Source organism: Talpa europaea, assembly GCF_964194135.1.
Source record: "Talpa europaea genome assembly, chromosome: 2".
NCBI classification, from domain to species: domain Eukaryota; kingdom Metazoa; phylum Chordata; class Mammalia; order Eulipotyphla; family Talpidae; genus Talpa; species Talpa europaea.
In genome coordinates this window covers 116,568,975-116,586,206 of record NC_140068.1, presented here as the reverse complement: position 1 = coordinate 116,586,206, position 17,232 = coordinate 116,568,975, and the positions used below count along the sequence as shown (strand labels likewise).

Sequence of the window (17,232 nt, the reverse complement as noted above, 5' to 3'; positions counted from 1 at the left end):
ACACACTGCATAGATGTGAGGTGTAGAGCTTCTCATCAGGCAACTGTATATTTCACACATACCCATTAGCAAAAGTCCAATCACAATCATTCACCAAGATATTCCCTGTACCCTCCGTCTTCTCTGGTCACTGCCATTTTGTTGTGGTCGTTGATTGCTTTTTTCCCTTCATAGTCCACAAATAAGTACAATCCTATGTTTTCTGTCTTTCTCAATTTGACAAAGCTTAATTCCCTGAAATTCTATCCACATTGCTGAAAATGGCGAGATTTCTTCTTTTTGCAGTATCTGAGTACTATTCCATTATGTGTGTGTATGATGTATGTAAATCACATTTTGTTAATCCTTTCATCTGTTCTTTAGAACTTGGGTTGTTCCCTATTTTGGCTATTGTAAATAGCACTGCAATGAAAATAGGGGCCCTGTCTCGTTTTGAATAAGTGTTTTGTTATTCATCAGGTCAATATCCAGAGGTGGAAATCCTGTATCATATTGCAATTCTTTTTTATTTTCTTGAGAACCACCGTATTGTTTTTCCAAATGGCTGTACCAATTACATCCAACCATTAGTGCAAAGGGTCCTTTAACCCTTGTTCCTCACAGAATTTATTTCTTGACTTTTGATAATAGACATTTTTACTGGTGTGAGCAGAAATCTAATTGATTTTTTCAAATGTTGACCCATCCTTGTGTTGCTGAGATAAACCCCACTCTGTCATGATGTGTGATCCTTTTTCATGTATGGTTGAATTTGGTTTGCTAAGGTCTTGTTGAGGATGTTTGCATCTATGTTCATCAGGGATTAGTCTGTAGCTTTCTTTTTGTGTGATGTCCTTCTCTGCTTTTGGTATCAAGGGAATGTTGGGCTCATGAGATGTGATGGCAGCATTCCCTCTTCCTCTGTGTTTTTGAAGAGTTGAGAAGTCAGGTGTTAGTTCATCTTTAAAGAGTTTGTAGAAGTGACTGAAGATGTCTGGTCCTGGACTTTGTTTTTCAGGAAACTTTTGATTCATGTTTTAGTGTCTTTGCTTGTAGTTGCTTTGTTCTGAATCTTCCTTACTCAGTCTCAGAAGGTTTGTATACTTCTAAGAATTTGTCACTTTTTTCCAGGTTATTTGAGGTCATTCAACTTATTGACATATAGATATTTGGTATTATGACATATAGATATTTGGTATTATGATCTTTTGTATCCTAATGTGTCTGTTGTAACTTCTCCCCTTTTGTTTCTTATTCTATTAGTTTTTTTTTTCCTTTTTTCCTCCTTGAAAGTGTAGTAAAATATTTGTCTGTTTTGTTTATTTTTTTCAAAGAACCATATTTTGGTTTCATTGATTTTTTTGTCTCTCTTTGATTTCTTTGTCATTTATTTCTGCTTTAATATTTTTTTCCTTATACTGTCTCTTGGTTTCAATTGTTCTTTCTAGCTGTTTAGATTCTTTACCTGAGCTCTGTCTTGACTCTAGGTGTGGCCTGTATTGCTCTGTATTGCCCTCTTAGTGCTGCTTGTGCTGTGTCATTTGTCTCAAGGTATTTTTAAATTTCTTGGTTGTTTTCCTTCTTAACCCAAGAGTGATTTGGTAGTGTGTCGTTCAATATTCACATGTTATTTTTCCCCCTGGTTTCTTTTTATGGTTGATTCGAGTTTGATACCATTGTTATCAGAGAGATAATTGTATGATTTCAGTCATCATGAATTTATGACACTTGTTAGATGACCCAACAAGTGATGTATTCTGGAGGCTATTCCATGTGCACCTGACAAGAATATTATTTAGCTTTTTGGAGTATAGCGCCCTATAAATATCTATTCAGCCCAGATGGTCTAATTTCTCACTTAAAGTTATAGTTTCCCGGAGTTCTGTAGGGTGATGTGTCCTTGATGAAAGTGGAGTGTTGAATTTCTTTACCACTGTTGTGTTGCTGCCAATATCTGTTTTCAGATGTGTTAATATTTGCCTTATGCATTTTGCTGCTCCTTTGTTTGGTGCATGTGTGTTGATGAGTGTTATGTCTTCCTGATGTAGGATTCCTTAATCGTATGATGTTCATCTCTGTCTCTTGTTACCTTTTTTTCTGGAAGCTTATTTTATCTTATATGGCAGCCCCTGCAATTTTGGGGGTGCCCCATTTTCTTGTGTTTTTCCCAAGAACTGTTTTGATCCAGTCTCCTGGAGACAGCATAAAGTTGGGTTTTATTTTTTGGTACAACCAGTCACTCTGTGTCTTTCTCTTTGGTGAGTTCAATTCATTTGCATAAAGGGTGATGACATGATGACTTACTACTGCCCTTTTGTCTTTAGTCAAATCCAGCCCAGAAATGTGTGGTATCTGGAGAGGTTGGTGAGGGCTCCAGGGAACCTGCCTCATAGGTTCCCTGGTCAGATTGCAGGATGGTGTCAGGCGAGAGGCCCAGACATTAACCAGGCAGCTGGGGTTCAGACCTGGACACTGCCATAACCCCTCAGGCTCCATGTCCTTGTTTCTGAAGGGGAATGTGGGGGAGGGATAGTATCAATTCCCAATTCACAGAGTGCTGGGGAAGAATCCCCGAGGTGACACAGAGAAAGTAACTGCTGAGGTATGTAGCCGGCCTTCAGTCAGCACCCTGAGCCACTTCTGTTCCTGTGCCCACCTCTGGCTTTTGAGACCCAACTCCCATGCCCCCTTCCTGCTGAGGAAGGAACCTCCCTGGCTCTGTGTTGGCCCCCTCCGAGGCAACTACTGCAGCCCTTGTCTCCTCACACACCCCAGGCTGCAGGACCAGGGCGGGGTCACGTGGTTCTCTGTGACCCCAGCACCCTGTGGAGTATGTTCCTGGGCAACAGCATGCATTGGGCTTGGGGACCCCAAATGCCTGACTGCAAGTCTGCGCCATCAGAGTCACCTGGGGTGTATTTAGAGAGAAGTTCCCAGGCCTGTCCCCAGAGGCAGAGAGTGGGCTCTGGCTGCCCAGGGCTGGGGAAGGGAAGATCCTTCCACACTGATCACAGCCCTTCAGATCCACCAACATCTCATCCCCATCGCAGCCTCCTGAGACCCAGAGCAGGAGCCCCTGAGCACGGACCCTCCTGCTGCCTCCCCCTCAGAGACTGTGCGAATTGCCAGATCTTTGTTTAATGTGCAAAGGATGAAGTGATTGGTACAAACTATTAAAAAAATTAAGGCAATAAAGTGATCAGTGTCTGTTTTCTTACAAGAAATAGTGGAGACTGAATAAGTCACGTGACAGTCAAGGTCCTGATAGCAATGAGCTGTCAGACAAGGATTCCACATCCCCTGAAGTGTCTTTCAAAATAAACCTGATTTAAAAAAATTATTCCTAGTGTTTTAAGATTCCATTTAATGTTGCTGTTCATTTTTTTTCACATTATCCTCAGAGCGGTGTCTGCAGGATCAAGGCACAGAGGGACTGTCAGCAGCCTGGGGCTGTGAGCAGGGTTGACTCTGACCCACCTGTAGGGAGTGGGGCCCTGGAGCCCCAGAATCAGTCCCAAGGGCTGGTCCTCCAGGGAGGCACAGGCCTTGCTCTGCCTTCCTCTTGGATCCCTGAATCTCCCAGACACCCCAGCATTGGGGAACTGAACGGGGATGTTCCGGATGAGGAAGGGGACTCCCCTTAACTATTATCTCCCCCATCTCCCTGCCATCTGCAGCATCAAGACAAAACATGGAAGACCTTTCATGGAAAGGATTTTTAATACAGTTAGTGTGCAACAAAGACAAATGAAAGAATAAAGTTTCCAAATCAAGCACCAAAGTCACCATCCCTTGTGGGTAAATGTTCAGCCAAACAGGGTTGGCCCAAGCAGGGCCTGAAAGCCTGTCACAGTCTAAAGCACCTCCTGGCGGGACCCATAGAAAAGGGGGGACAGGGCTGTCAAGTCTGGAAGGAAAAGAGCAAAATCAAGATAGAAGCTGCCATTGTCACCTCCCATGGATTTCTCACCCATGTCTGTGTCACCCAGTCCAAGGCCAAGAAGCAAGTGCAGCTTCTTCACGTGTCTCTGCCCCATGCGCCTCCCCCAGGTCTCCTTCTGGTTCCGTCCTGCTTCCTCCCTCCTCAGCCTCCTCTCAAGCTTCCTCTCCCTGCTCAGCTCCACCCTTCTTGGGTGGGGCACGAACCCAGATCCTCCCTTGGGGGCCCCCCTGTTACAGTCCTCTCCGTCACCAGCATGTGCATATGTGTGGGTGACACCTGCCCTGCAAGGACAGGCAAGGCCCCAGATGTGCGCAGTTCCCTGGGCAGTTACAGGCCAGCACTGCTGCATCCCCCAGGGGAGACAGACGCTCCAGCTCCCCAGTGAGAGCCTATATCACCCACACAGACCTTCCCCCTCAGTGTCCCCCCTGTGGCCCCTTCCCTGCCCGGTCCTCTCTGGCTCCCCCTGCACCCCTTCCCACCTCTGTCCCCTAAAGTCCCCATTTCCATCCTCTGCTCTATTTTCCAGGAGCTTCCCCATCTTCCTAGCCAGTGCCCTGGGGGCTCTCCTAGGCCCCTCCCCTCCTCCAAAGGATGGAGAATGTAAGGTGATTCCCAGGAGGAGGGGCTTTCGTCCTTGGAAGCAGAGGCAGAAACAAATGACAGGGACCCTGGAATCTAAGTTTTCATATAAAGAGACTGAGGCAATCTATATATTTGGGGATTTGCCCAGAACCTAGGAACCAATTATGTCCTGGAGACCACTGCAGACTAAAAATAAGGACAGTGAAACTGACGCAGACTTGGGCGCCCCCTTGTGTGCAGATCCCTGTCCTGCCGCTGGGGGCCCAGGGAGCCTGGGGAGGGCCTGGCTGAGCAGGAGAAAAGGCGGCTCTGGGCTCCTGTGCTCAGCCCTGTGGCCACACGGGGGCGCTGCCGCGCTGCTCCGGATTCTGGTGGAGCCGCCAGGTCGGGGCGGGGGGCTGAGGTGGGCAGAGTTGGGGTTGCTGGAGGGAGGCGTTCTGGGATGAGATGCTCTGTGAGGAGTCAGAGCAGCAGGGCTCAGAGGAGAGGAGACTCCGGAGCCTGCCCTGTGTGTGAGGTTTCCGTCTTTTCTCCCCAGAACTCCTCTCTCCAGTCCCTGGACAGTGATACCTGGGAGAATCGGAAAAGAGAAAATTTTTTTCTTCTACAACCTATTCAATATTGAGGGCATTTTTTAAAAAATAATATTTAGGGCCTCCCTGGCGGCTCAAGGAGCTAAGACATAGCACTATGAAGCTCTCCGCAGCCACTACGGCGTGAGTTTGATCCCCAGCCAGGGAGCTGCCCATATGGCACGTCAGACCTCTCCTGTCTCGCCCGCTCTTCCCCTCAGCAGTGCATTTCAGGACATCTGCCTGTTCAGCTCCCCACCCTATCTCTGGTGAATCCTCTCACCTCCACATTTCTGGCCTGCACCCCAGTTCTTGTATGCATAAATAAATCTTTATAAAAAAATAAATTGATCTTAAAAAAATAACATTTAAAGAATACTATCAGATTTATAGAAAAGTTGCAAAGGCAGTACAGGTCTTGTTTATCCCACACCATTTCCATGTTGTTAACATCCTACATGAATACTTTTATTTTTTTACAACTAATGCAGCTATGTTGACATAATTACTAAATGCCATCTTTGCTACTGTCCATTTTATGCTCCATAATCCCATCCAGTTCGCCTGGATGACAGTTTCTCAGATTTTCCTTGTTTTTATAACATTGACACTGGTGAGGAGTGATGTTTGGGAGAGGTGTTGGGGTCACAGATGAGGGTTCTTGGGTCACCTCTAAGAAAAGCGTCACCAAAGTCCTCCTTTCAGTAGCGTGTGGGCACACACACACACACACACACACACACAAGGAAAGAAGATGATGCTTGCGCAGACACCAGCAGGCAGGAGGAGCTGCCCCTGGAGAGGGTGGGTGTGTGAGGAGAAGCCTGTTAGTAGAGGCTCATTAGAACTCTGTTAGTGTGTGTGGTGTGGAATTACACATTTTAATAGATGTGAAGCTGTACTCCAAAGATTTATACAGTGTTATAAAGTAGTGTAACACACACACACACACACACACATATATTAATTATTGCTTTTGGGTATTTTGCTTACATAACTGCTAAAAGCCATGATCCATTACGGAGGTCTTACTATGTGGGCCTCTTAGTTGAATCATAGTCTCTGGTATACTATCAGCTTTCCAATCCTCAGATATGGAGGAAATTTCTAATTCCATTTATACCACATCTAGGTCATGGGTAAGAAAATGTTTACTCCTCCGTTGATCTATGTAGCCAATATCTGCATCAATAATATAGAAAATCCTTGAATTTCCTCAAATTATGTCCTGGAAAATGTTCCTCAAATTATGTTCCCTGCAGTTATTTCATTGTTTTCCTTTCCTTTCCAGTCTGATTTGGCTAATTTTAATGCCATTCCAATAGGGAACTTTGGGAGAGAAAGAAATAGATGAGATAGTAATAAATCACTCCTTGAGTCTTGTAGCCCTAGGAAAATCAAGTGTCCTCTGTGGTGGCGAAAAGAGATGATTTCCCGATGCAGGAGCACTCACACTGTAATGGAAATGCAGGGTTGGATTGCCTTGGGTTTGATCCCTAGCACATTTTGGAACAGGGCCCGAGTCCTATGTCATAAGCCTATATAACTGACCTGGGACCTGGGTTCCAAGGAGGACAATGGACTTGTGACTCATGCATGCACACTTCTCTGCCCCACTGGGGGCATTTTGTGGCACCACCCTTGTAGAGATTTGGGCCCAAGACCTGTTTCCTGAGGTGAGGTTCCCCAAACTGTGTTTGCATGGAATAGCTGTGAGCCATCCACAAACTTCCACAATGGAGTTTCCCTTCATGTATTTAAGTTTCATTCTATTGTGTAGTGATTTGTGGACTAGACAGTGTAGCAGAAGTACACTGAAGCAAGTTGATTAAGAGTGGATAAATGAATAAAGTGTAACAGAATTAGCTGATTGATTTATTCTCAAAATGTTTATACTTCAGTTAGTTTATGCTCTAGTTTGAGTTACCATGTTTATCCCTTCATCATATTGCTCTGTTAGTATTGTTGGTAGAGTTAAGTTAGCATTGCTAGTATTTAGTGAGGTTAGTGAATACTTTTTGAGTACTATTAATACTAGATTAATAGTACATTTGTTAATATCGTAGGAGAGTCAGTTGTCAGCAGAGGTAGCGCAAGGGCTGGGAGCACAGTCAGGGCTGGTGAGTGTAGTCAGCGTAGTCCAAGTGCATAGGCGCTATACATAGGGCACCTCCCTGCTGACCTCTGCAGGATTCAGAGGGAAGCAAGCCACTCCTGGGGAGTGGGAGGGGACCCTGACCCCGGCGACCCTGAGCTGGTCCTCAGCCTGCCCCTGCCCACTGCCCACAGGGGCACCCAGGAGCCCCAGGTACGCACACCTGTCAGGTGTGTTCACTCTATAGTGGGTGCCTGGTGTGCACTGCGTGTCACTCCCGCCTGGAGCCATGCACCGCCCGCCCGCCCCTCTGGCCACCCCCACTCTGCTGTCAGGTGCCTGTCCCTCACCCCAGCAGTGAGGCGACACCTGTCTTACCTCAAGAGCAGCTCCCTTGCTCTTTTAAGTGATTCGATGATTCGAGAATGTCTCCTGTGCACATTTTATTCAGAGGCCTCTCTGGCCGGCGTGCTGCCAGGGTCGGCAGGGCTTCAGAGGACAGCACTGCAGGTCTTGTCCTAAGGGACAGCCCGTGTCCCCGCGGACTGTGGGGCCAGCCCCACCTGGGTATTGGACACCAGCCAGCGCTGCCCAGACACCAAACCCTGCCTGCCCGCAGGCCCTGCCCTGCACCCCACCTTCTCCCTGTGGGGACCACGGCCTGGCCCTCGGGGCACAGCCCCTGCTCACCTCAGTGAGCACCGAGAATGGGAACCCCAGGTCCTCCCGGACCCAGCAGGCGAGCATGGGGGTGCAGAGAGAAGCCCTCCCTGCTGCAGGACACAAAGGGAGAGCGACCGGCCAGCTGGTGTGGAGGCGGCGGCCTATGAAGAGGGTTTTCCAAGAGGGAAATCAGCATGAGGCAAAGCACTCAAAAAAAGTACAAGTTTATCTTCAGTTATTTTGCTTAGAAATAAGCACATTTTCAAAGTTTGTGAGAAGTAATGTGATCAGAGCTGGACCCTTAAAAAGCAAAATCAAAAAATACTGTTTGGGAAATTGAAGGTGAAATCCTAACCATTACAGGCGCGGGGCGCACGGCCCTGCTCTGACTTTCTTTCCAGGCGAGGCCAGGGCCTGTGGCCGCCGCCAGGGGCTGTTGGGCAGGGAGGCGCCCACGGGCGGTCACTGGGCAGCCCCGGGCTCGCAGGCCCTCTCTGGGGGCTGGGGATGTGGCTCGTTGGGCTGCTGGGTAGGGTTCCCAGCTTCCCTGCTGTGGGAATCAAACGTCCTGGTAGTTTCACGCTTTTCCTGGGGAGACCCTGATGAATGGAAAGCAGCAACCCCAGGTGGACGTGGGGCCGGCACAGGGTGCACCCCACCCGTGAGCAGGCTGCTAGGCCCGCAACTCAGCTGACAGGCTCCGACCTGCCCTACCCATGTGCAGCAACGTTTATGTGCGCGATTCCTTTGTGGCCCTATGAGCGGGACCCTACTATCACCCTGCAGTTGCCCCGAAAGCCTGCATGATGGTGAAGGACCTGGAGGCAAGACCTCCCTTCTGACCCTGGTCTAACGCCCCCTCTGCTCCCTGGCACCCCCTCTGTGCCCTAGCACTCCCTCTGCACCCTGGCACCCCCTCTTCGCCCAGGCACACCCCCTCTGTGCCCTGGTACCCCCTCTGTGTCCTGGCACACCCCCCTCTGTGCCCTGGCGAACCCCCTCCTCGCCCTGGCGCCCCCTCTTCCCCGGGAGCCTCCACTCTCTCCGCCTACAGCTGGTGGGCCCTGGGCCTTGGGCTGGCCTGGGTAGTATGGTGGGGTCTGGCATCTGACCTGCATTGAATAAATGCAAACCCATCACCCGCAAACCCATCACCCTCGCACACACTGTGCCCCAGAGGAAGGAAGGAAGGAAGGCGGTACCCTGGGACTTGCCTGCCCGGGCTAATTGTTCTGAGCTGGCTCCTCCCGCTGGGTGCTCAGCCTGGGGAGGAGGGAGGCCCCAGCCTGGGGAAGAGGGTGGCCCCAGCCTGGGGAGGAGGGTGGCCCCAGCCTGGCGGGGGGCTGGTGAAGATGCTACCTCCATGTGGTGGCCTTGGAAGTTGTGCCCACGCTTCACTAGCTTGATTCCAGAGGGGGTTTAAATGATAAAAGAAGTCTCTCTCTATCTGGGCCTCAAAGGGTCCAAACTGCAGAATCCCCCAGGGAGAGGGAGCAGAGAGGCCTCTGGCTCCCCTGAGGCCCACCCCCAGGGCCCTCAGCACTCTGGGGAAGGCACATCTGAGGTAACCAGCAGGCCTGGGGTACTGGACCCTCCCCCGCACCGAGCCCACGCCCAGGGCCCGTGGGTCTGGGAGTGGTTCTGAGAGCAGTTCTAGACAGACCATCGGGGCACCCCCTCACCCTGTTCAGAGGCGGGGTTTGCACTGCTGGAGCTGGATCCAGACTTTGTCCACACTGTGCTCTGATGAATAACTGTCATCTATGAAACTTCCGAAGAAACACAGGAGTTTTATAATCATTCCCTTTTTCATACCGAACCCAGTGATGCTCCATGCGGGGCTTCAAGTGTGAGTCTTAGAATTTCCTTCCATGGACCCGGAAGACCTCCTCCTGAAGGCCCGTCTGGAGCGGCGCCTCTACCCTTACGGGTAGAGATTCCACCCCTCCTGTAACGGCCGAGTCCCTGGAGTACCCCCACGAGAAAGCTCCTGGCTGGGCTTCCTCTGCTGACTGCCCCATCCCCAGCGAGCACAACACACCCTCGCCCCCAGACCCCGGCCTGGGCCCGTGGGGTGGCAGCCCCCACAGCTCGCCAGGGCTCCCCCTGGACTCCTGCTTCCCCTTCCCTGCCTCACAGACCTGCCCCTGCCTGGGCAGCCCTCCCACCCCTGGGCCTGGTGCACCCCACATGCCCCAATCCCTGGGCTCCGGCCACGTTGCTCTGGGGCCCGCCATGGGATGAGCAAAGCCCCAACTCAGCCGCCCCAGGAAATGGCCGGCCGGGACCACGCACCGTCGCGCCAAGGGGGCAGGTCACTTTGCCTAGACTGAGGTGACTTCAGCACATCTGGTCAGCGTGAGAGTGACCACCGATGGCAGTTTCCGGCACCCCTGCCCGACCCCTGTGCGGGATGGAGGGGCTGACCGCTTGGGCGTGAGGAAGGGTCCCAGCGACTACGCGGGAAAGAGGAAGGAGGGATTCGGGAAGGTACTTCCGGGTGAGGATTTGAACATCTCAAAGTATCTGTGAGCTTGTCTTGGTGGAGACGGATACACAGATGCCGACTTGTAGCCGATGGTGCACCCGCACCCAGGGGCACCCGCCTGAGTGAGAGCAGGCCGTTGTGCTGGGGACGAGGGCGCGTGCCAGGGTGAGGACGCGTGCCGGAGTGGTGCTGCGGGGATGGCACGGGCGCCTGGGGCTGGTCAGGCAGTGGAGGCTGGGGCCTGGGGAGTGGGGAGGACAGCCTGGGGTGCAGAGAGGTCTTGAGGCCAGTCCTGGGCCTGCATGTGCTCCCAGGGCCGGGTCTGGAAGCCTGGGGAAGCCTGCTCTGGCCGGCCGGCTCGGGATGCAGCTGGGGCGCGTGTCTGCCATGGCCGTGCTGCCTCTTGGAGGTGACGTTTTCTGGCCTCTCCTCCGTCGCACGTCTGCCGGGGCGAGGGGCCCCTCGGATGTCAGCACACCTGAGCCGGGCGCCCCCCCAGGTTCCTCAGGCCAAGCCTCAGGCTGGTCGCCTGCTGGCACGTGAGTGCTGGGGTGACCTTGTGGGGCTTGAGTGCCAGTGCCCTTTGCCAGCCACCCTCACGTGGCAGCGCTGATGGGGTGGGTGGCCTGGGCGTCCCCAGGTCCCGCTGTACCCTGTGCTCTCACCTGCTGGAACCCGCCCACCTGCCTGCTCGCCTGCTCCCTGGGTGCCTGCACTGCTCTCCTCCCCTGGCCGCGGCGTGCCAGGCGAAGAGTGGGGGCCCAGTGTGAAGACCTCACGGAAGAAGCCTGCCCACAGGCCGGGGTGCAGCTTGTTTTCTTCCCCACCTCTAGCAGTGAGAAAGACGGTGATGGAGAGGGGCTAAGGCAGCCAAGGCCGCAGCCGCAGGGCGCGTGCTGCCCGCGAGGAACAGGAGAGCTGGGGGGTGGGCCATCAGGGGGCCAACTCGGGTGGAGTGTAGTGGACCCCACCCAGCCCAGGACCCTGCCTGGGACCCCATCCAAGAGCCTGGACACTCTTCCCCGCAGACTCACCCCCATGAACTCAGGTTTCCTGGCGCCGCGGGCACCCCAAGACCCGGTGGTGCCAGCTAGAGCTTGCAGCGGCTCCTCACCCAGTGCCCCAAAATGCACCTGTGCGTGTGCAGCCACCTGTGCCCCTGAGCGTGTTCACAGCGGGCACTCGTGCACGCGCCGCGCCCTTGCCGTATTCTGTCTGCAAGTTTTCTGAAAAATATACACACGGATAACATTATTTTGGAAAATAAGCTATTAAGTCAAGCACAAGTGCGTCGCGGGACAGTGCCCCCCCATGCAGCAGCCTCTGGTCCTGCTGGTAAGAGGGGGGCGGGGGCACGTGGAGGGCTCCGCTCAGGCCTTTCCAGGCTGAGATGCTGCGTTTTCCTTGTGGAGTTGGGAGACGCCCTCGGTGCAGGTGCTCTGGTCTCTGGAAGTTGGCCTGGGTGGGGGGGTCTCACCGTGTGGGTGAGTAGATGTACTCTCGTGGGCACACCTGAAACTGCAGTGTGAAGCTGAAGGCCGCTGGCACCCGTCTCAGGATGGGCCCCTGGGTACCTGCTCCCTAGATTTTCAAGAAACACCCATTTCTTTGAGTCAGTCCAGTTCAGCATCTCCGGGGCCATCCTAAGCTACATTTTAAAAAAGTTTTCCAAAGAACTGCTTGGGTCCCAGGGGTGCCCCCCGTGCCTGAGCCCCCTGGGCAGCAGGGAGTCTCAAAAGTTTGCTTTTGTTGATTATTAACTCGGTTGGCAAACCGTGGAAGAATACCTGGGAGGAGGATTCCCCGAAGGCCAGGCCCCAGGAGACCTGGGTTATTGAAAGGTGGAGCGTGTTCCAGCCGCGTCACCCGCAGAAGATGGCCAGTCGCAGCTCGCAGAAGGGAGCCAGGGCTGGCGTGCGGGGCGGAGGGCAGCAGGGCCGAGCCGGCAGCAGGGAGGACCGTGGGCGCCCTGTGCCAGGGAGATGGACAGGTAGGCCCAGGGCTCAGAAGGCCACCAGGAGAGGTGTGTTTGGAGCCAGAGGCCATGCCTGTGGGTGAGGGACTGCGAGCCTGAGGCTGCAGGCCCTGCGGATGCTCTGTCCAGGTGGGATCGCTGGCCCTGTGGTGCCTGGAGAGCAGCAGGGAGACCCTAGCCCAGAGGCGCCTGGTGGCCCTGGATGGCGGAAGGTCTGTGGTACTGGGGCATGTTTATTTCCATAAAGGCTCCAGGGAAGCTGTGAAATGAGATGTGGGGCTGGCGCCTGGGAGGTTCTGCCTCGGGGCGGGTCTTGTTGGCTGAGCTCATTGTAAATCAGGTGATCCAGTCCCTGGGATAGCCAGGACTTGATGTCAGCCCCAAGCAGGTCTGCACCCCCACCCCCATTACCCCACCACCTGCTCGCACCCCCACCCCTGCCACCCCCCACCCCCGCCAACCCCCCACCCTGTCACCCCAGCACCCCGTCCTGCCCCAAAGGGCTAGGCCTAGCAGGTCCTTTTTCCCTTGTGTCTTTGACTGCGTTTGAGGGGGACTTTAGGTGACTCAGAAATGGGGCCAAATGCCCTGTGACCCAACCACGTTGCCCATGCTGACCCCGTCAACCAGGCCCTGGTGGTCTCGGCATTTAAATTCTGCCTTTGTCCGGTCACTGCTCATGTCACGGAAGTGGAAGCAATGTCAGGAAAGGACCATGTTCCAAAGTGAATTGCATCACTCGCTGCCCTGTGGGGTCACACTTCCCCTCAACCTGGGCTCCTGGACTGGCCTGGGGTCAGCCTGCCCCGGGGCAGGGCCCAGGAACAGCAGTGAGCAGAGAAGGCCAGAGACTGTGGTCTGTGCTGTGCGCAGGAGCTGAGATGGGGTCAGAACAGAGACCCAGAGGTCTGGTGCCTCTGAGGAGGAAGGGGAGCGGCTGGGAGGGAGCAGGGCAGGTCGGCCCTAGGCACAGAGAGCAGACACCACGCAGCAGGGCCAGCTCCTGGGCGCAGCCAGCAGGTGGAGCCAGGGGCCTTTTTCACTGCAGAGCTCCAGGGACCATGGCTCCGGAGCCCTGAACTGGCCACTCTCTGCAGCCTCATGCCCAAGCCCCTGGCCAAATCGTCTGCTTTGTGCTCTGGTTTCCACCCTAGCAGAGGCCTCTGCTGTGGCAGCTGCTCTGTCCACTTTCCCAGAAGGAAGGATGGGTGTGCCTGGGGCGCAGGGAGACTAGAGCAGTCGGGTGGGAGGGGCGGTGCTCCTTGGGGGGATGCGGCATTTCCGAGGGGGGGGGTTGTCGGTTAATTTGGACAAGAGACCAAATAAAGCCACAGCCAGCTCAGGTGCAACCTCTGGGGGAGAGGGGGGGGGAGGGTGTGATGCACCACCCATGAGGCTCCCGGGGAGACAGAGGGGGGCAGTGAAGGAGGGCCTCCGGGTACTTCAGCTTCATCACTTTCCTACACAAAAAGTCTTGGAAGGTTTTGGAGAAGCGCCTGAAATAGTCACTAGGGGAGAGGGAGGGACATGGAAGGGCCTGCGGCTGGAGTCCTGGGCCTGGGCATTACAGAGGTGACATCACGCTCAGTCCTTGATGAGGGAAGCCCCTGATGGCAGGTGGATGCTGGCTTCATCTAGAACTAGGCTAGACCTTGACAAAAAGGAGGGGTGACTTGTTGACTGGACACAAAGTCCGATCACTAAGCTAGTGTCCACCTGGGTGAGAAGGTACCAGTGGAGATGCAGGCTGGCTCAGCCCTGGCCACACAGACACGCACAGACACACTCAGATGCTCAAGTGCCTGGAGGAGGTGTCCATAAACACTGAGGGCAGAACACAGTCTCCCGGGGCTGGGAGACGGGCCAGGTGTGACCTGTTTCCAGATGAGGGTCACCTGTGGGAGGAAAGGGCCCAGGCCCTTTCCAGGAAAACATAGCTATTAATTTTTTAAAGGTTTATTTATTTATGCATACAAGAACTGGGGTACAGGCCAAAGGTTGGGGGTGGGTGGGTGAGAGGATTTACCAGAGACCAGAGACAGAGTGGGGAGCAGAACAGGCAGATCTACTGAAACACGCTGCTGAGGGGAGCAGTGGGGAGACAGAAGAGGTCTGTCTCGCCTTGTGGGTCACTCCCTGGCTGGGGATTGAACTCATGCCTTAGTGGCTGGCGACAGCTTCATAGTGCTGAGACTTAATCCTTGCGCCACCAGGCTATTAATTGTATTTCCTGTGTTTGGCTCAGTGAGCCCCTTCTCACCTGTGGTGTTGAACCTGAAACTTCTAGATCTCAGAGAGCCTGGTGAGTGGAGCTTGCTGAGGCCCTCCCCAACTCTTGCGCCCCTTTCGCCTAACGGTTGAAACCACAGTGGTCTAAAAGCCAGGTGGAGCCGTGCACGTTCTTCCAGAAAGCTGTCGTGGAGACGGGAGTGCTCGAAGACAGTCTCTCATGTTCCAGATAGCACCGAGGATTTTCATGCCTTGTCCGCAGTGCTTTCCAAGGTCTCTTCCCCTCCGCAGGCGATGGAGCCCCCAAATGTGTCTGCTGTCACTGAGTTTCAGCTGCTGGGGTTCCAGAACCTTCTCGAGTGGCAGTCCCTGCTGTTTGCCATCTTTCTGTTCATCTACGTGCTGACGGTGGTGGGGAACGTCGTCATCATTGCCGTGGCGAGCCATGACCGGCGGCTGCACACGCCCATGTACACGTTCCTCAAGCACCTGTCCTTCCTGGAGGTCTGGTTCACCTCCACCGTCGTGCCGCCGCTGCTCGCCGGCCTGCTGTCCGGGGCCGGGCCATCTCCTTCCCTGCCTGCATGGCCCAGCTCTACTTCTTTGTGTTTTTCGGGGCCACCAAGTGCTTCCTCCTGGCCACGATGGCCTATGACCGCTACCTGGCCGTCTGCAGCCCCCTGCACTACCCCCTCCTGATGCGCCCCAGACCTGCGCCAAGCTGGTGGCCGTCTCCTGGGTGACCAGGGTGGGCACGGGGTCCTGCCCTGCCTGATGATCTCCAGGCTGGACTTCTGTGCCCCCAACCGGATCAACCACTTCTTCTGCGACCTGCCCCTCCATGCGGCTCTCCTGCTCCCGCGTCTACCTCACCGAGATGGTCATCTTCGCCCTGTCCATCGCCGGCTGCGCGTGTGCCTCCTCCCCACCCTCGTGTCCCACGTCTTCATCGTGGCCGCCATCGTAAGGATCCCCTCCGCCTCCGGCCCGCGAAGACCTTCTCCACGGCGGCTCCCACCTGGCCGTGGTCACCACCTACTCCGGGACCACGATCTCCATGTACGTGCGCCCCAAAGCCCACCTGTCCCCTGAAATCAACAAGATCATTTCCGTCTTCTACACCGTGGTCACCCCACTGCCGAACCCCGTCATCTACCATTTGAGGAACAAAGACTTCCAAGAGGCCGTGAGGAAAGTGATGACGAGGAGGGGCCGCGTCTGCGGCCTCAGAGCGCAGGGCAGCTTCTCGCTCAGGTGCGGCCAGTGGGCGGGGCCAGGCGCGGCCCAGTGCGGTGGGGCCCTCGGCGGGCGCTGCCCGGGCTGCCGCAGGTGGGGGCTGCTTCCCCGCCCCCTGCCCGCCGGCCACATGCTGCGGCCCCTGCCGGCCCTGCTGTCCTCGCTCTGCCCTCCGGGGTCCCGCCCTGTGGCCGCGGGCTCCGCACGTCCCGTCCCCGTGCACGGCCGGCCCGAGCTCGTGGGGCCGCGGACAGAAGCCGCCCGGGGGCCCGCGCGGGGTGTCCCGGCGTCGCCCCGGCCCGCGGCAGGCGGCCCAGGGGCGCTTCCAAACGCCAGGCTGGTCTGCAGAGACTCAGACCCCGGGTGTGTGTTGAATGGAATCTTAGGAAAAGCAGTCACGGCGGGAGGAGAGGGCGGGGCGGGTGAAGGGGGCAGGGGCGAGAGATGGACGGGCGGGGGAAGGAGGGAACCGAGGGGGAGGGCGGGGGGGGGGCGGGGGAGGGACAGGCCGCCGTGGCCCGCGTGGCCGCCCCGTGCAGCTGCCGTCCCCGCCGACTCTCTGGACCCGGCAGTCGACGCGCCGCTGCTGACCGGCTGCCCCTGCCCCTCCCCGGGTGCCTGTCCCCGCCGGCGTGGGGGCCGGGGCGGCCTGGGGCGTCTCTGCCTCGGTGGCGTCTGTCTCCGGCCTGCAGCGGAGGCCGGCAGTGCCCGCGGCGCCCCCGCTCCCGCCCCCGCCCGGCTCGGGCCGCCCGCCGCCCTCCAGCTCGCCCCGGCCCCAGCGCGGGCCGCGGAGCTGCTCCCGCCTCTCCGGGCCCGCCCCCCAGGACGTCGTCGGGCCCGGGCGAGGCCTTCGGGCCGGGTGAGCGTGGACCAGGGCAGCGCGGGAGGGAGGCCGAGGCCGGGGCCCGCCAAGGGGCAGCGCGAGGGCGCACGGGGCGGCGGACGCCCAGGACCCCCGGCCGCCGCTTCCCGCCCGCCGCTCACCGCGGGCGCCGGCCAGCCACGGGGGCCGCCGCGGGCCGCTCGGCGAGAGTCACTGGCGCCCGCAGCTGCGTGAGTGGTGGGGCGACACCTGCAGCAAGCGACGCCCTGAGACCCCGGGGCGCCCTTGGGGGCCGCCAGAGAAGAGGCGGGGCCTGCAGCCCGCACCCCCGCCCGTGTCTGAGCGCCGCCAGCCCTGCTTATAGCCGCTCTCAGGCTGCCCCACCCACACAGCTGATTGGACCGTTTTTCAATCCTGCGGCTGATTGGACCGTTTAGCACCAGTCAGCTGGTAGCTCACACCTGATTGGGCCAGCCCACAAGCCGGGAAGCACAGGTTGCATAAAAAGGCGCTGAGGCGCCGGTCGGCTCTGGCCCCGCTGCCCGGATGCCGGGGCCGGGCGTGGGGCGGGGCTTGGTCAGGCTCTTGCGGGGAGTAGCGGGAGGGGTGACCCGCCGCGCCCGGCGGATGCCCAGCGGTGGTCA

The 17,232-nt window shown here is 56.2% G+C and overlaps 2 pseudogenes across 2 annotated transcripts in view; both read left to right on the top strand.

The window, feature by feature from the left end:
* LOC311188281 (HLA class I histocompatibility antigen, alpha chain G-like) overlaps nt 1–17,232 on the top strand; it is a 678,711-nt pseudogene that overhangs the window by 522,419 nt on the left and 139,060 nt on the right. The window lies entirely within an intron of this gene.
* Nucleotides 14,824–17,025, top strand: LOC311167650 (olfactory receptor 11L1-like; annotated as a pseudogene). The gene is made up of 2 exons: nt 14,824–16,128; nt 16,590–17,025. The product of its transcript is annotated as an olfactory receptor 11L1-like (transcript).